The sequence below is a fragment of the Hyaena hyaena genome, unplaced genomic scaffold (genome assembly GCF_003009895.1).
Source record: "Hyaena hyaena isolate Hyena2069 unplaced genomic scaffold, ASM300989v1 scaffold_208, whole genome shotgun sequence".
In the NCBI taxonomy this organism is placed as follows: domain Eukaryota; kingdom Metazoa; phylum Chordata; class Mammalia; order Carnivora; family Hyaenidae; genus Hyaena; species Hyaena hyaena.
The window spans coordinates 2241330-2260181 of NW_024080839.1; the positions used below are offsets into that span (position 1 = coordinate 2241330).

The following is an 18852-nucleotide window of genomic DNA, read 5'->3' on the forward strand; positions in this document are numbered from 1 at the left end:
TAGTTATACTCTGATATTTTTGACTCTTTCCTTTCCTTTAAAAAATTAGATTTTGCCACCTGTTAATGGCTTGGGGCCACTAGCTTGAAACCCTGCACTGGATGATTTTCAAGGGCCAAAAATCCATGCTGTCAAGCATAGTCCAGAGCCATGGGCATTGGGGGACTCTGGCCACGGGGGCAGGAGGCAATCATATTAATATCTTGTGCAGAGAGCTTGACAGTATCAGTGCTAACTTGACTGAGTTTCTTTGGCCCTGCTCCTCACAGAGAACTGTCCTTCTAAGTTGGGAGTTGCTGAGCCTCTCAGCATGCTGGGAAGTTTATTTGGACAGCTACCAAGGGGAGCTTGGAAGTCACGCCCCCTTCTGGCCATGCCCAGAAGCAGCCAGCTGTCATGGATTCTGCCTGGCTCATGGCTCAAAGGAAGGCCTAGGAAGCAGGGTGATGGGGGTTGGGGGGGGGGGACAGGAAACAGGCTCAGGCCCAACACAGTTACCAGCTGTGTGACTGCTCAGGACGATTCTTTCTAAGGCCTCGGTTGCCATCTCTGATACTGGGATGTCTAAGGATCCTATGACTCTGCAAGGAAGCAGAATTGCCATTTCTATTGGAGGCTGAGGCAGGAAGGTGGATTCATGCTGCTGGCCAGTGACCAGGTACACTCCAGAAAAGTCTAGCTATGAGAAGCCAGACTGTGAACTCCCTCAGAGCAAGATGTCTCTACCTTTGGGTGTTTGCCCAGGCAAAAAGCCTGGCACCTAAATCTTTGTTTAGCTGAACAACAGGGTTCTGGAATGAGGGTTTCTTTTGTATGGAGGGAGGGGTTGTTTTGTTTTAGCTCTGGGCTCTCAGATCGCACCGTGAGAGGCACCGTCTTGGCTCATGACTGTGAGCACCTCAGCCAGTGGGGCTGTGAACTCTGCCTTCTTAAGGATTTAAAATAATTTAGAATTCTTTCTATTCAGAGGGAGTTGGGACCATGAGATGGTATGAAAGCCAGGTGACAAGAGTGATGGTTCCTTGGATCTGTGGGGCATTAATCATCTCCTGTTAGAACCACCTCCATCTCCTGTCTGGGTGGGGAGGTGAGATAGGAAGCCAGGAGTGGGGAGAGAGGACTTCCTGGCTGAACTGGCAAATGGGGAAGGAAGGGTACGGATGTGAGAAGGCAAAGGAGGTAGAGAAGAGGGTGGGGGGAGAGAAACAAAGGAAAAAGATTGATTGTAGCAATGGATTTTTTCTCCTGGGAATTTTTAAAGGCAAACAACCCCCTAAAACAAAAACCCTGATACCCCAAATACCTTCCCCTTCCTTTTCATAACAAGAGCTGGTGAGTTAGTGCACAGTGTATTGAACAGGGCACCCAACAACCCATTTTGGGATCAATAAAAAGTTTAAGAGACTAACCATCCATGTAGAGGACCCTTCTGGGCTTCAGAATTAGGCAGCCCTAAAAAACAAAGCAAAAACAACAAAAACAAGAACAACAATTAGGTAGCCCTAAGGCAAACACATCCACCAGTACCAGCGCTCAGCAGGAATAAATATATGCTCAGTTGGTTAACTCCTGTGTAACCTATGAGTTACCAGTTGGCAGAGGACTTGATAGGAAAGAGGAGTATTATATACGGGCCCCCTTAATTGCTCCACCTGGTAGAAAATCCTGCCTGCCTCTCAAGGCTGCCAGGAGGAAGAAGCTTCCCCAGTAAGCCCTCATGTCACACCAAAGAAAGTTTGGGATGGCTGTGGAATAAGCAAGGCTCCTTTTTCTCAAGGGACATCCTACCCTTCTTGCCCTGCCCACTGTGAGGTGGGTAGAAGGACTGTGTCCTGGCATCTGTGGAAGCTGCTGAGTCAGCTGTACAGCCACACGGATTGGAGGAAGAAGCTCCTCCCCTCGCAATGATTCAATAGGGACTATTTCACTGCCCCAAGGCCTGGCCAGGAGGAAGTACACACACACACACACACACACACACACACACACACACACAAGTGCTCAGAACTGAGCTCAGGTAGCCCAGCCTTGCAAGCCCAGAGCCCAGGGCACAGAAGCCTGAGGAGAGGGGTACATTCCAGTCTCTCAGTGATTTGAACATGGTGATTGTGTAGGGGAAGGGCCCCCACAGCTCTCTGGATCCCAGTGCTGGTGATCCACTCCGGGGGCCTACCCAAAGGAACTTTACACTTCAGTCTTTTTATGAGTCTCTGGTCTTTGCCACCTGTGTATGTGTTGGGATAAGCTCATTACTTTTCATATTAGCATAAGGAAAGCTAATTGGAATGGTGGATCAACTGCAAAATAAATGGTGTGATGCATTTACAAAGGAATGAATTATCTTTTGTTTGGAATTGTTCTGCCTGCTCTACTTCCACTAGCAAAGCTTATGGTGAGCTAAGTGTGAACTAAATTTGTTGTTTCATAATGGAATAGTATCCAGGAAGGGCCAGAAAATGCCAATAGACAATAAGCATAAATAAGGTTCAAGGAGGAAGAGGTCATTTTAGGCAGATGTGTCCAGAAAAGATTTCAGATTTGAGCATTGAACTAGGCTTTGAGCCTGGGGTGATATTCTCTGACATACTTTGTAAGGGATCCTATTTCATTATATAATTTTACTATAATTTCTTCAACCAATTCTCTATTGTTGAACAATACCAGTTTATTTACTGGCTTTTGGTAAACAACACTATAATGAACATCTTAAAAAAATTTTTTTTATTACTCATTTATTTTTGAGAGAGAGAGAGAGAAAGAGAGAGAGAGAGAGCATAAGCTGGGGAGGGGGAGAGAGAGAGGGAGACACAGAATCTGAAACAGGCTCCAGGCTCTGAGCTGTCAGCAGAGGGCCTGACATGGGTCTCGGACTCAAGAACCATGAGATCATGACCTGAGCTGAAGTCAGACACTTAATGGACTGAGCCACCCAGACACCCTAATGAACATCCTTATATACACATTTTTATGAATTTAATTTTTTTTAAAGGATTGGGTGTTTTTCTTGAAAGGGAGTTGATGAGTCAAGATTATGCACAAATGTTTTAAATCATCATTTCCTTTTTTGATTACTAAATTAATACACACTCACTATAAAATATTCAAACACAACAGAAGAGTATGGTTTTGAAAAATGTAAGTCTTCTGTAGTCCCATGTCCCAGAGATATTTTCTGATAACAGTTGGTATATATTTTTCTAGCTTTTTTCAATGAGACACTGACATGTTGTAACAGACACACCTCCAAAGACTGACTTTCCATCACACTTAGAATGGACTCCAGAGCCTGGGCCTGGGTCCAGGTGGGCTGTGTGGCCCCATGTTCTACCACTCTCTCCCCTTACTTGTCCCAGCTGCACAAGTCTCCTGGCTGTTTCTAGAGCCACCTAAATATGCTACTATGACAGGTCTCGTGGTGGCCAAGCTTCTGACTAGAATGTCCTTTCCTCAAATATTCACAAGATTCCTGCCCTCTATTCAGGTTTCTGCTCAACTGTCACTATTTCTGAAGGGCCTTCCCTGACCACCTACCTAAAATAGCACATTTCATAACACTATTTCTTTTCTTTCTTTCTTTCTTTCTTTCTTTCTTTCTTTCTTTCTTTCTTTCTTTCTTTCTTTCTTTCTTTCTTTCTTCTTCTTCCTCTTCCTCTTCTTCTTCTTCTTCTTCTTCTTCTTCTTCTTCTTCTCCTCCTCCTCCTCTTCCTCTCTTCCTCCTCCTCCTTCTCCTTCTTTGTAGGATCCATGCCCAACATGGGACTTGAATTCATGATCCTGAGATCAAGAGTCACATATTCTACCAAATGAGCCAGCCAGGTGCCCCAATGCTATTTCTTCATAACACTTATCATCACTTAACATTTCATATATGTATGATTGGTTTATTGTCTGTTTTGAAAGCTCTGTAAATGCAAAGACATTGTCTTGGTCTTTGTACACCCCCAGCACCTGGAGTAGACACTGGCACGTAGTAGATGCTTGATCTATGCATGTTGAATAATTGAATAAGATGAAATGAAAGTATATTTATCATTCTAAAACCTGCTTTTTTACTTAACAGTATATCAAGGACATCTTTTCATGTCAGTATATAAATCTTTTTCGTCTTACTAAGGCTCTACAGCAGGACTGGAATTTATTTGCCCAATTCTCTCTTGATGGGCATTTGTGTTGCTTCCAATTTTTCAATATTATGGACAGTGTTACATTACACATCCTTGAGTATATATCCTTGCATGCTTTTAATGTTTTATATCCTTTATCTGAGGTGATGAAAAAACCCTGCAGGCATGAATGTCTAGCATAATGTTGGAAATGCAGACTTGGTGCTCAGAAATATCCAGCCTGTGGGTAGATTTGAGACTTCTTCATGCAGACCTGATCATTGAAGTCATAGGAATCAATGATAAAGAAGGAAATTGAGCAAAGCTCAGAGACATGAATCTTAAACAGTGTCTGCATTTAGAAGGCAGAAGGAGAGGGCAAGAAATTATTCATTCTTTTGACATATGTGTTGACTGGTATTTTCTAAAAGTGGGGAATACAATATGACATGAGTGACATAGACCTTGTCACTACCTTCCTGTTGCTTAGAGTCCAATGGTGGTGGGAGAAGGGCACAGGAAACAACAAAAGAAATTAAAAAATCATACTATGATGGATAGGATAGGATGGCACTGAAATACAGACTAGAGATTTTAAGGAAAGTGTTCTGGAAGTAACATTTAAGCTGAGACTAGAGTAGGTAGCAGTTAGTTAGTTAGGTGAAGGGGTATGCTCCTGAGTGGGGAAGTGTTTCAGGCTAGCAGTAGAGCACTTCTGAAGTCTAGGAGGTATGAGGGGGCATGGCACACCCAGGCACTGGGAGAGAAAGTCTGTGTGGCAGGAGAGTTGAGACTGAAGAGGATAGTAGGAAAAGATGGGATGGAGAGGTAGGCAGGAGTTCTCTGGGTCATGTTAAAGGGGTCTGCTTCTATTTTAAAGGCAATGAGGAATTTTAAGCAGGGAGGTCTTGTGACCATAGTTATATTAGAAAATGACTCTGGCTCACACTGCAGTCAATGGATGGAAGATGGGGTGGGGTGAGGAAATGATCAAGACTGGAGGGACTTGTTGGGAATAAAAAGGGTGGGGATGTTGGCCTAAACTAAAGCAATGGTGTTGGGCATGAAGAGCAGTGAATGGATTCCAGAGGCACCTGAGTATTAGAAGGTATAATTGATAGGACTTGGTTATAAATTATATTAGGAGGAGAAGGAAAGTGAAGAATCAACAATGGTGAACAAAGATGATGAGCACTTTGTGGCTTGTGTAACTGAGATAGGAGGAGGAGCTGGTCTGGAGGTGGGCTGAGGATGGAAATTTTAGTTTTGGAGATACTGAATGTGAGGTGTATGTGGAATAACCAAGCAGACCAAGTAGATAAAAGAGAGATATCTGGGCTAGAGGCTAACTTATATGTCTTCAGTATCCAGATGGAATTGACACCATTGTTAAATCCATGAGAACAGGCACTTGTATATCTTCAGGGCTTAGATCAGTGCCTGACTTACAGTGGGTGTTCAATAAATACTTGTGGGGATACCTGGGTGGCTCAGTTGGTTGAGTGTCTGACTCTTGGTTTTGGCTCAGGTCATAATCCCAGGGTCATGGGATGAGCTGAGTGTGGAGCCTGCTTAAGATTTTCTCTCTCTCCCTCTCTGCCCTTCTTTCTTATGTGTACGCTCTCTGTCTCTCAAATAAATAAAATTAAAAATTATTTTATTTTATTTTTTTAATAGTTTAATTTTTTTATTTTTGAGACAGAGAGAGACAGAGCATGAGTGGGAGAGGGGCAGAGAGAGAGGAAGACACAGAATCTGAAACAGGCTCCAGGCTCTGAGCTGTGCACAGAGCCTGATGTGGGGCTTGAACCCATGAACCATGAGATCTGACCTGAGCTGAAGTCAGATGCTTAACCAACTGAGCCACCCAGGCGCCCCAAAATAATTTTAAAATAAATAGTTGTGGAGTGAAGGAATAGGTGAGACCACTCGGAAAGTGAGAAAAGAAGGAAGCTTAGGACGGAATCCAAAGGAGAGACTTGTCCATGGTGCAGAAAGGAAGCCATCATGGGAAGGGGATGCAGGAGGAGGAAGTGGTGAACAATGTCAATGCTATCAAGAATAAGTCAAGGGGCCACAAAGGTCCAAGGGATTTTCACAACAAAGAGATAATTGGTAACCTTGGTGAGGTTGTTTTACTGACACACTGGTAACAAAAGTCTCATTTTAGAGGACTGAGGAGTGACCAGAAAGGATGTAAGAGAAGACAGTGGGTGCACACAACTCTTTTAGAAAGTTTCACTATAAACTATGTATAAGAGGAAGTGAAAATAAGGCTATTTTTAAATAAAGAAATGAAGACAATGTTTTTGTGATGTTGAGAAAGAACAGCAGAGAAGAGATTTAAGATTCAAGAACAAGTGAAGCTAATTGTTAGAGAGAGGTCCCTGAGAAGGTGGGAAAGATGGGATTTCCTTTAAGTTGGAGAAACTGCTCCAACTGGGTCAAGGAAGAGACAAATGTTTCATTTTGACCAGAAAAATGATGGTTTTTCAGATTTGCAGGTGGGAAGTTGGGGGTATTTGTCTGATGGCTTTTCATCTCTTTTGAGGCCACCAAACAAGGGCAGGAATGTCTATAAAGGAAGGAGAAACAGTCACAGAGAGAGGACCACCAAGGAGACAGAGAAAGTCACCAGAGCACAGCATCACAAAGAGGAGAACCTGAAGAGAGATGAAGCACTGAGTCTTGTAGATTGGAATTTGTAATTGAGAAGTTCTGGAAACTGATGATAGAAGGTGGACCCTCCACTACAAGGATTAAAGAAATGAGTAGACATGAAAGAAGGGAAGGCAGCAGTTATATGTGACCAGAGAGAATCCTGGAAGGGGAAGACAGGAGTGGAATGAGTACTAAAGCTCATTTGAATTTAATTCAAGATTTAAAAAATTTTTAAAGTTTATTTATTTTTGAAGGAGAGAGAGCATGAGCATGAGTGGGGGAGGGGCAGAGAAGGGGAGGGAGGAGAGGGAGAGAGAAAGAATACCGAGCAGGCTCAGCATGGAGCCCAATGGTGGCTCGAACTCACGAGCCATGAGATCATGACATGGTATGACCTGGTAAGCCATCCAGGTATTCCTGAGTTTAATTCAATATTAGAAAGAACACACACACACACACACACACACACACACACACACACACACAAACGGAAGTTTGAAGACAGGGCAGGAGCCACTGGTGAAGGAGGGTTTGAAATGTTGGAGAAAGGACAGAGAAGCCAGACTGAGATGAAATCAAAAGTTTGGCAGAGGAGTTAGTCCTCAAAATGTGGAGAAATCCTTCTCTTTTGTGACAGAAAAGAACCTGGAGAGGATTGGTACACCGGCAGAGAAGCATACTGAAGTGGAAACATGTTGTTGTGATTTATAATAAGAAATATGTATTTGGAGTTCATCCTGCTTCCTGGCATGGATTTCCAAAAACCCTTGTAATTTCCTAAGTGATAAGAAAACTAAGAGCATCATCTGTTCTGATGAGGCAATTCTGGGTGGTCTCCTGGATGGGGGCTGGTCATCAAAAAGACCAAGCCCTCATTAGAAGCTTAGATTTTTGGCCCTATCCCTCGTCCTCTAGAGGGGGGAGACAGGCTAGAAACAGAGTTAATGATTGATCATGCCTATGTGAGGAAGCCTCCATAAAATCCCAATAGTATGGAGTTTGAAGAGCTTCCAGGCTGGCCAACACGTCCATGCCAGGAGGTTGACACATCCCAACTCCACAGAGACCGAAGCTCCTGCCCTCAGGACCCTCTCAGGTATTGTGCTAAGTATCTCTTCATCTGGATGTTCATCTGTCTCCTTTAATAACATGGTAAATGTAAGTAAGCATTTCTCTGAGTTCTATAAGCCACTCTAGCAAATTAATCAAACCTGAAGAAGGGGTCTTTGGAAGCTCTGATTCATAGTGGTCACTAAGAAGCACAAATTTTAACTGGCCTCTCAGGGAAGAGGGCAGTCTTATGGGACTGAGCCCTGACCAGATGTTATCTCCACGTAGTTAGTGTCAGAATTGAATTAAATTATAGGATATTCAGCTGGTATCCAAGACTTGCTTGTTATTGTGGGGAAAAAACTCCACACATTTGGTGACCAGAAGTGTCAGATGTGAAATATTCTGTGTAAAGTAGACTCACAGGGAAGAAAGACATAGTAGGGAAGAATTGGGTTTTTCCTTTTATGCCTACCTAACTCAGTGAAATCCCGAAGTCCTAGTAGGTGTGTGTGTGTGTGTGTGTGTGTATGTGTGTATAAACCAGTTTTTTTTTTTAAATATTTTTTTATTTATTTCTAGGAGAGAGAGAGACAGCGTGAGCAGGGGAGGGTCAGAGAGAGAAGGAGACACAGACTCTGAAACAGGCTTCAGGCTCTGAGCTGGCAGCACAGAGCCCGACACGGGGCCCGAACCCACGAACCGCGAGATCATGACCTACGCGAAAGTTGGACGCCCAACCGACTAAGCCACCCAGGCGCCCGGTGTATAAACCAGTTCTAAAGTGTATAAGAAAGCAAAGCATCTAGAATAACCAAAACAGTATTGGAAAAGAAGAACAAAATGAGGGAACTCAAGCTATGTGTGTTCAAACTTACTCTAAAGCTACAGTAATTGAGGTGCTAGGGTATTGGGGTAAGGATAGTTATATACATCAAAACTGAAAGATGGTCTAGAAAAAGACCTATATTTTAATGGCTACATAATTTTGACAGCATGGCCAACTCATTTCTATGGTACAATGAGAGGTTTTTCAACTGATGATGCTGGAACAGTTGGATTTCCATACTAAAAACACAAACTTTGGAGGCACCTGGGTGGCTCAGTCAGCTAGGTGTCCAACTTCGGCTCAGGTCATGATCTCACAGCTCATGGGTTCTAGCCCTGTGTTGGGCTCTGTGCTGACAGCTCAGAGCCTGGAGCCTGTTTCAGATTCTGTGTCCCCCTCCCCTCTCCCTCTCTGCCCCTCCCTCACTTGTACTCTGTCTCTCTCTCTCTCAAAAATAAACATTAAAGAAAAAGAGAACATGAACTTTGACCAGCACTTCACATCATTCACAAACATTAATCTGAGAGAAATCATAGACCTAAATGTAAAAGATAAACTATAAAGCTTCTAGAAGGATAAATAGGAGAATATCTTCGTAATCTCTGAGTAGTCAAAGGTGTTTTGGGACAGCTTACCGAAAACAATAGCTATCAAAGAAAAATATCAATGTATAAGATCACAACAAAATTACAAATTTATGCACCCTTGAGAAAAAAAAATAAAGCATTTCTGCAGCTTAATATAAGAGCAGTAACCCAATTAAAGAGGATGGCCAGACACTTCATACAAGATATACAAATGGCCGGTAAGCATGTTAAAAAGGGCTCACTGTCACTAGTCAGCCAGGAAATACAAATTAAAACAAATATACACCACTAGAATGGCTAAAAATAAAATACAATACCAAATGTTGATGAGGATGTGGAGCAACTGGAACACTCATACGCTATTTTGGAAAACAGTTTGGCAGTTAGTTTCTCATAGAGAAGCGCATGCACATACTGTGAACCAGCAATTAAATTTCTAGGCTTTGTCCACAAAAATACTTATAGAAGAATGTTCTGGGCTCTGCTGCCTAATTAGCTGAGTGGCCTTAAGCCTGCTACTTTACTATTCCATACCTCTTTCCTCTAATGTAAAATAGGGTTAATATCAGTGTGGTGAATAATCTGAAGCGGAAATCATAATGCCATGTACAGAGCATCCTTCTGAGAAAAGTAGCACCAATAGTCTTTTCCCAATGTGGCTTGTGCAGCATTCTTTGCTGGTGGCCCACCTTGACCCCATTGGGTCCAGAAGACAAGATGAGGTCTGGGGCACAAGCTGGACACAAACACACAATGAAGGTTTTGGCTGGGCCAGAACTGAAGTTGGATTTGTCTGGCAAAAGGAGTATGGGTCCCTCAGTTCCCCACTTCCTCTAAGGACCTGTTTCTACCAAAGAATTCCAAGGGAAAGAAAGCTTGAGCAGCATTTGCATTTGGGATTCAGTAGAAAGTCTGAGAGCTTTCCACTCTATGGGAGACGTTAGGGTCCCTGAGAAAGCGTTTAACATAAATGAAGAAAGACCCAAACCCAACCATGGGAAGGGGAGGTGTCCATGTGACCTTATAGTGAGCAAGCCTGTATTTGAGAGAAGGAAAGTATCAGTGTTGTGATGGACTCTTTAGCTTCCCATCAAGACAGTGACTCAATTCTCCTTGCCAGAGATAGTGTTAAGAATAGGCATGTACCCAATTCTGGCCAGTGAGGTATGAATGGAATTCTACAGGGCACTTTTGGAAAGTTTTTGTGCTTCTAAGAAGCAGATACAGGAAGAGTGTCTTTTTCTTCCTCTAGCTATTATTGTATCTGGTGAAGATATCTTATTACCGCAAAGGGAATCAGCTGGAGGACAAAGCCAACATCTTGAGGACAGAAAAAGCAGATAGTTAAAGACAACTTGGGTCCCTAATACTTTGAGCCTCTCATTGGACTACACCTGGAGCCCACAACTTCTGCAATTCCCTTCAGTGAAATAATGTATTTCCTTATATATTTGAATCTGGGTTTTCTATTACTTGCGGCTAATGCCTCCTAACCAACAGTCCAAGAATTGGACTGGAATTCTTACATCAGCTGAGGAGAGCTTAGCACTAATAAGATTTGAGTATTAAGAAGATGTAACTGGTATCTTCACAGACTGGTGGCACCAGTGCCCTGGGGTCATTCATGCTTCTATACGTGTCAAGTGTGACTCTTACTACACAACCCAGCTGAGCTAGGAATATTTTATTCCTCTGCTTTTTCCCCTTTAATCAAAATAAATCTGACTCTGAACTCCCAGTCCTGTTCAGTGAGTAGAAATTTATTTAGTCATTCTGGGAGCTCAATCCCTTGAAAATTGTGCCTAATTGGACAACAGTGTAGAGGCATCTCACTCATCTGCTGAGAGTCCACACTTTGGTGCCTCAGGTCTCATCCACTTTGGTGATTTTAGTGTTTCTGAGTCATACTTTAGGGCCCAGGGATCTTTGTTGAGGTTGGAAACCCAATGCTTAAGGCCTTGTATCCCCTGAGATCTGGCCCTTAACCAAGGCTCTGATGGGCTCTGTTCTTGTAATCAGAGTTGTTTTCTAACTCTGGACTCTGAGCACACTTCTTTCTCTTTTCTGGTCCTTCAAAGCTCTCCTGCTTCCACCCCCCTTCTCCCTCAGGGTGTCTGCATCATCTCATAAATGAGCCAGGGCTTTTTACCAAACAGAAGATCTATTAGCTTCAAGCAGCTTCTGCTTTCAGTCCTGCAAGAATTCCTAAGGCAAGAAAAAACAAAAAGGCTGACTAACAGTGCCTGCTTGTAAAGAGAAGGCAATGGAAAAATACAGCAAATTTATTAATATGGCAATTATCTTGTCACAGGTACCTCAGAGGTGACAGAGGAGAACTCAGCCCAATAGAGGGCTGGCTCCATGCTGAGTGGCAGCCAGCCAACCAGTGAGAGTGGCACAAAGAGAAAGAAGGTGGATCCTGAGCACTGCTGGGGAAACTTTCCTGGTAACTTGCAAAACCTGCCTCACAGTCTGGAATTGAAAGCCTGGCAACCAAGTGCTTCTTCCCAGCTGCTACTTTTGTACCTTGTCCCTGGGTGTTCTTGAAAATACATTTTGATTCCCACAGTGTTCTCTCTGTCTTTGCCTTGTGGTCACATGGAGCTATAATAAGTGCTAACCTATGAGGGAGTGGAAAGGATCCAATGGGATAATGTACATGAAAGGTCTTTGAACTGTTCTACAGTTAGGGAGGCCCCAGCATCTCGTCCAGGGCTGGAGCCACTCCTGGTCTTCCCCAGCCTCCTTGGTGAAGGTTACCTTTGTTAAGGCCGTGGTGGTCCCCATAAGCAGGTATCTGCCATGGCCCTCCAGGTGGCCATGAGACTCCTGGGCTTCTGGACTTGCCCCCAGGTAAACAAGGGCAGCAGAAGTACATGCTGGATTTAGACAGTATATTCCCACCTAGCCGAAAGGACCTTTGAGACCATTAAGGGCAACTCCCTAATTTTATAGATAAGAGCCCTGAGATTAGAAGGCCAGGGGACTTGGCTAAGGTCAGGTGAAGACATAAAAGGACAACATCAGGGTGTGGGCTCTTTGTTCCCAGTCTTCCCTTGTCATCCTAATCTCCCAATCCATTTTTTACCCCTTGATCCTGACTGTCCCCTTCGGTGCCTTGAATGATTGACCTACACTATCTCGTGGCTGCCTTTGTGGGCAGCACACCTCCTATAGAAGGCTCTCTCTGGGATTTGGGGCTGAAAGATGATTAATCCAAGGAGAAGAAAGGCGTGTAGAGCCCACAGGACTCAGAGCATTTTTAGAAGGAAATGGGACTGTGGATCACTCAGAAGACAGCCCTGGGCATTTCTTAGTTTACAGGTATCTTCTGGGCATGCTCACAGGTGACTTTCAAACCAGAAGCATTTCAGCCTGAAGATGACCTTCAATCAAACCATGGAGTCAACAGGTCTTGGGTTTTTTGACTCCTATTGTCTTGACTGATCTAACAAATACCTCGGGGAATTCTGATGCAGGTAACCTAACCTATAGAGTACACTATCTAAGAAACCCTGGTGTATGGGTTGGTGAACTTGGGCAAACCCCTTACCCACCATAAAATATGGGTGAGACTATCCCACTTCATAGCATGGTTGTGAGGATTATACAAGATGATGGAATGTAAAGTCTTTAGCACAATACCATGTACATGGGAAGCACTCAACACGTGTTCACTGTTATTGCTACTATGATTATTTTAATTGGGTCACTGTTCAGCTAGTGACCTTGGTATTGCTGACTGCTTGAAATCTCTGCCTGGTCTGAGAGATCTGTTAGTCCTCTTCTTCAAGCCTCTACTTCTCAATCCTATCAAATAGATTTCTCATCACTTACTCCCCAGGATAGACTAGAATGCCAAGACTGTTTCTGCTCCCTCTCCACTCCTCTGACACACACACACACACACACATACACACACACAACCTGTGCTTCAGCTCTGCACATTGCTTCATGTAAAATCTAGTTGTCAAGGTGTTGAGGGTGTTAATAGAAGTTGTCTTTGGGTGGGCGAGATTGTAGGTGGGTTTTTAGAATTCCCTTTCTTTGCTTGTCTGTATTTTCTGATTTGTTTGTCATGGCATGTACTGCATTTGTACCAAGACAGTATTATTTTTAATTTTTATAAACTCTGCTCACTATCTCCAAGAAACTTTCCCTGAAGGGTGCTATTGCATACTGAGCACTCCTTTGAACTCCCTACCCCCCTTGGCACTTCTTTGTGCTCTGTACTACATTTGCATTCTCTTGTGAGTTGTTCTGCAGATGCTCTTAAAGGGGTTTTGTATCTGTGAACATGCAGTAGGCAGACACCTAGAGGGTAGAGGCAGGATCATCTCTTCCATAGAAACAACTAACTTCGGCTCTCCATTCTTCTCTCTGAACCATTGAGCCTGTGACTGAGAGAAGTCAAGGGTGCTTGATCTATCCAGCTAAACTTCCCGTTGTTCCCATTTCACAGCCCCTGACATGAAAGCTAATGGCAGAGTGCAGTTTCTGGGGAGCCATGGTGCATACACAGGGCAGCTTTCAGCAGGAATTGGCTGTGTCATGGAGTTTGGGGCAATGCCTTAGCTTGGGCATGAATTTAACCTAGATCTTGCAAAATCTCCACACAAAGTCTCCACTTGTATGACACACACACAGAGAGAAAACAGTGAGGGGCAGGAGAAGGTGAGGGCTACACAGTATATGGAATTGCTGGGAGCATCATATTAAGGGGAACAGTCTGGGAAATCTTCAGAAAGCATGTAAGTCTTGGATAGGTCTGAAGGGATGGGTGAAGATATGGAGGGGTAGGGTGGGAAGAAAGGCAGAGGTGGAGCACAATACTGAGAGGGATGGCATCAGGTTAGGAGCTGGCTGATGGGTTAAATGGTTAGAAGCTCAAGCTCTCGAGTCAAAAGATGTGGATTTGAGTCACTAACAAACTATGTGATCTTGGGAAAGTTTGTTGCCTTCAACAGGTCTGGGTTTTCTTATCTGTATAATACAGCTAAAGGCAGTTCCTTACTATTAGAATTTTTATGAGGAATTAATGAAATAATGCTTATAAAATGCATTTTAAACACACAGTAAATGCTAGCTAAGGTTACTGCTCTTATTTATTATGTATATTTGGCATTTGTTTTCCAGAAGACTCTCATTGCACATCCATCCAGGCCTTTCTTTCCCATGCATTTGTTTACCTGCATTCATTCATTTAGTGCATATATTATTATTATATGTAACAATTATGTATAAGTGCACATATTATATATTATATATAATCATAATATAATAGGTAACATTTAAATAGCATATTCTACGTCAAACATTGTTCTAAGTACTTTATATATATGAAACTCATTTGATCTTCCCAATAATGCTTTGGAGTAAGTACTATTATCATCCACATTTTAACTAGGATGAAATCGAAATACAGAGAAGTTAAGCAGTTTGCCCAAGGTCACATAATTTTTAAGTGACAAAACTAGAATTTTGGTTCTAAGGAATCTGGACTTTTAACTCCTTGGCTGTTGAACATCCATGCTATTTTCAAAGACTCTGGGAAGAACTGAAGGACCAAAGTATGAACTCAACACTAGTCTGCAGGGAGATGGTAACCAGGAAGAGGGACAAGATACTTACAATAAGATCAGACCCACCCGAGGGGGATCATGCTGCCTGGAAGTCTAGGTAGAACCCAGGCAGGCCTCTGGACATGCCTGGATTGTCAGCTGTGACCAGTTTGCATATCAGATGACATCCTTATTGTAGGCTCTCCAAGACCCCATTAACTTATGCGCTGCTGATACCTCTTGGCCATAGTTGGTGTCACCTGTCCCATGGAAGGCTGGATGACATAATGTGATTGGATGGGTATAAAAACCCACCCCACGACTGGCTGAAAAAATAACTCAAAGTACAAAGCCTCCTGAATATGGGTTGAGTCATTGCCCCATCGGGTCATTGAATCATTCACTGACTGGCTATTTTTTAGTTCTGTGCACTGTGCTGGATATTACACTGAAAACATGTTTCTCTGCCCCCTTCCTGAGTACACTTCCCAAATCCCTAGGATTATCCCACTTAGCCCTTTCCAGCTTTAAACAGCTTATGCTTTGGTATAAAGATTTAGAATGTTGGCGCTAAAAAGATTCTAGATGGTGGTATCCTGGAGCTGGCTCATACTAACTTGTAAGAACCGATTGTTAAATTTTCCAGAGTTTTGCAAGCCAATTGCTAACACAGCTATTATCAAAAATTACATCATATAAACTTACAGTTGAATAAATTATATTCAAAGCAAAGATAATAAATACTCAAAACTCATTGCTTCATAATTACTTTTCCACATGGGATGCCACTGCATGCCCAACTTTGCATTCAGCGACATGACATTGGTGCCTTGAGTGGCAGTATTTACACCACAGAAATCAGCGAACACTGCAAATCAGCACTCCCCACTCCCCAGACTATATTAAACATTTCCCTGCACACTGGCCCTAGAGACAATCACATCTGGCAATTTGCACTATGTTTCCGCCAAGGAGATCCCCTGAGAGTCCTTGGCTGCTGCCTGAAGGAGGAAGCAGAGGAGGTGTTGGGCAAAGTGAGAGCAGGTGGGGCTTTCCCCATCGCCACAGCCTGAACTAGGCCAGCGACATATTTGTTTGTTTTTAATATAAACTTATATACAAGAGTTTGTCTGAGTGAAGTTCTTTCTACAGTTAAAAATAATGGACAGTGACTAATTACAGTCCAGGAAACGGAAATTTTTACAGTTCAGATCCGGAGGAGGGAAGTGACTTACTGTAGGTCTTGCAGAGCCTCGTCCACTGAGTTATGGGAGGGAGCCAACACTAGAGGCTCCTCATAGCAGGAGACAGGCTCCCGCAGACACTCATGGGAGTGGTCCTCAGAGCTCCTCCCAGATGAGTGGTCCTCCCAAAACAGTGTTCCAATCAAGGACACTGGGTTATAGACTCCCAACCAAGCCCTGAGGGTGCTTTTCTCACAGAACAAAAATCCCTCTTGATACCTCTGAAAGACTGGCTGCGTTTCTGGATCCATATTCCCTGATGTGAGGCCAAGTTGAAAATCTTACCCTCACAAACAGGTTTTTACATTTGCTCCCAACTTTTAATTGGGGAAATATGCTTGAAGCCTTAACAAACAAAGGAAACAAAACAGCTGTTTTTTATGACTCAAAGGCAGAAATGGATGTCAAGTTCGGCTGGAGAGTAAGTGGATGTGAGTGGCAGTAGGGGTGTGGTTGACAGGAGAGTGGAAGGCAGGCGGCACGGGGAGCGAAGAGAAAAAGAAAACTTTAAAAGAACAATTTTTAGGAGTAAGAAAATTTAGCTACAGGTGTCAATGAGTGTCCAATTTCCTGAGACTTCTAAAGTCTTACGAATTGCTTCCTTCTAGCAAAACCTGGTCTCATGTGTTATCTGTCAGTTTTGCTTTAAAAAATTTTTTTTAATGTTTATTTATTTTTGAGACACACACACGCACGTGCGCGTGCACATGTGCATGAGAGGGAGAGGGGCAGAGGGTCAGGGAGACACAGAATCCAAAGCAGGCACCAGGTTCCGGGCTGTCAGCACAGAGCCCAAGGTGGGGCTTGACCTCATGAACCGCAAGATCAAGACCTGAGACAAAGTCCAATGCTTAATCGCTTAATCGACTGAACCACCCAGGCGCCCCAGTCAGTTGTGCTTTCTTATGCAATCCACTTTACACAGTGCCCAGTGAGGACATGGATGTGTTGCACAAACACATCCTTGTAGTAACGCCACAACGAAGAAGTCTGCAATAGGTGTTGTATGAATTTACTAGGGCTGCCATAATAATATACCACAGACTGGGTGGCTTAAACAACAGAAATGTATTTTCTCACAGTCCTGGGGGTTAGAAGTTCAAGATCAAGATGTGGACTGGTTTGGTTTTTCCTGAGGCATCTCCTTGTCTTTCAGGTGGCAAACTACGTGCTGTGTCCTCACATGTCTTTTGTGAGTGTATGTCTGACATCTCTGTGTCCACATTTCCTCTTCTAAGGACCCCAGATTAGATGAGAGCTCACCCTAATAGTTTCATTTTACATTAGCCATCTTTTTATAAACTTATCTCCAAATACTCTTACTTTTTTGAGGTAACTCAGATGTCGGAGGTGATTCATACATTGAGATCAGGACTCTGATTTATGAATTCAGGGGATACAATTTAGCACATAACAAGTATTTAGGAATCATTTATCCTATAGTACATGAGAAGGATCCCAGTCACATACTTGAATATTAATGGTGTTCCCCCCCCCCCCCCCACAAAAACAATAAAAAAAAAAATAATAAAAATAGAATAAATAACAAGAAAAGAAAAAGGAAAAAATCAAAAAAAATATCTAAAAAAGAAAATCTCATGTTGGCTTAAAGAATTTTCAAAGTTCTATCTCTCCTCCAAACTACCTTTTTGTCTGTGATTACGGGAGTTTATTTTCATAGGTGGAAAGTACTCAAAGGATTTGCAACATTAGCAGAAGCTACTGATGACATGGAAATGGGTGTAATGACTGAACGTGGCTGAAAGTAATAAAAAAAGAGGCTATTGATCAAGGTGAACAGGGCAGGTGAAGGTCAAACTCTCCCATCTAAAACATGTATTCAGTACTTTCTGTTGTGCTGTATCACCCATTCCTTCATTCTTTCCTGAATCTATTAGTCTTTGCCAGGCATCTAGAATGGGCTGGGCAGCTGCAGATACACAGGTGAGTGATGTTATCAAGTCCCTGCTTTTATGAATTTATGGCTTAGCTATGTTAACTATTAAAAAATGATTCAAATAAACAGTCTTTACAAACAGAAAGGATCCAACAGGAATTAGGAAACCACCTCTGGGGCCAGACTATGCCTGCAAGATCTGCCTAGGCAAAAACGGGTGCCCACTTCCTGATTCTCTGTACTCAGGAAGCTGGAGATGGGGTACTGGTCCAGTGCCTCCAGCCATGTTTGCCAGGAAACAGCTGACAAAGCAGACCAGAGTCTCCTCTCGTATCTCAAGAGGCTGCTTCTGTTGTGCAGTTTTCCATGTGGGAAGAGCTCTTTTAGAGCAACACGCCTGTCCTCCCTCCTTCCCTTCACATACTCCTTCCCAGGGGAGGTGGAATGACATCGCTGATTGGCAAGTTGGAAGAAGACATTTGACATGCATGCACCAGTCCCCACCTCTTCTCTTTCTCTTGGGAGTAAGTTGCCTGCTGGGAATGCGTTTTCTGCTCTGCATTTCTAGGGAAAAGGTTTCCCCTGCCAGGGAGGAATGTGGTTTCCCAGCATTGCCTGTGCCTGGCTGGGTAAATTGGCCTGATGTTGGAGTTCAGTGTTAGGAAGCTTACTTGGCTATAGCAACACTTGCTAATACAGATTTATCAGAAATAAAGGTAATGGTTTGAATTTGATATGCCAACTTTTCCTTTTCTTTTTCTTGTTTCCCTGCTGATTCAAGAGTCTGGTGTGGAAACTACATCTGGTGACGTGGATTCAAACTCTCCTTGTGCTTCTGTCTGTCCTGATGCCTGCTGTTGGTATGATTCTCAGTCGCTCTCGAAGTATTTCACACCTATTCTCATGTGATCATTATAACA

General features: G+C 43.1%; 1 long non-coding RNA gene across 1 annotated transcript; it reads left to right on the top strand.

Moving 5' to 3' along the window:
* The first annotated feature begins 538 nt into the window (after positions 1–538).
* On the top strand, positions 539–11800 carry LOC120238436. Its single transcript, XR_005530224.1, has 2 exons — positions 539–658; positions 11542–11800. It is a non-coding gene; the product is annotated as an uncharacterized LOC120238436 (long non-coding RNA).
* The last annotated feature ends 7052 nt before the right edge of the window (positions 11801–18852 follow it).